The sequence below is a fragment of the Lipotes vexillifer genome, unplaced genomic scaffold, assembly GCF_000442215.2.
Source record: "Lipotes vexillifer unplaced genomic scaffold, Lipotes_vexillifer_v1.1 scaffold1280, whole genome shotgun sequence".
Lineage (NCBI taxonomy): Eukaryota > Metazoa > Chordata > Mammalia > Artiodactyla > Lipotidae > Lipotes > Lipotes vexillifer.
Window position 1 is genome coordinate 233,062 of NW_006786568.1, and position 378 is coordinate 233,439.

The window sequence follows — 378 nt, forward strand, 5'->3', positions numbered from 1 at the left end:
CCCCCGCCGGTGATGTCAGCGGGGCCACTCTTAAAGGGGCAGGCCGCCCGCCGAGGGTCGGAGCAGGGGCTGGGGCCCGCGGGCACCGGATGGGGGTACCGCGTTGGTGCTGGGAAAGAGAGGAGAAGCCCCAGCATCCAACTGGACCGAGTCCCGGAAACCCAAGAGCCTGCAGGGACGAAGAGACGCCGGGGTTCCCCGAGGGAACCTGCGAAGCTTTGAAGCTCAGTCCCCTCCAAATACACAGACGGAGGCACACCGTTCCATTGGCATGTCCCTGTCCAGGGACTACACTTCCCATCAGCCCTGGCGGCGGGAGCCGCATTTGGGGGAAGGGTCCACCGCAGTGTCTGCTGGGAAATGTAGTCTATTTGGACT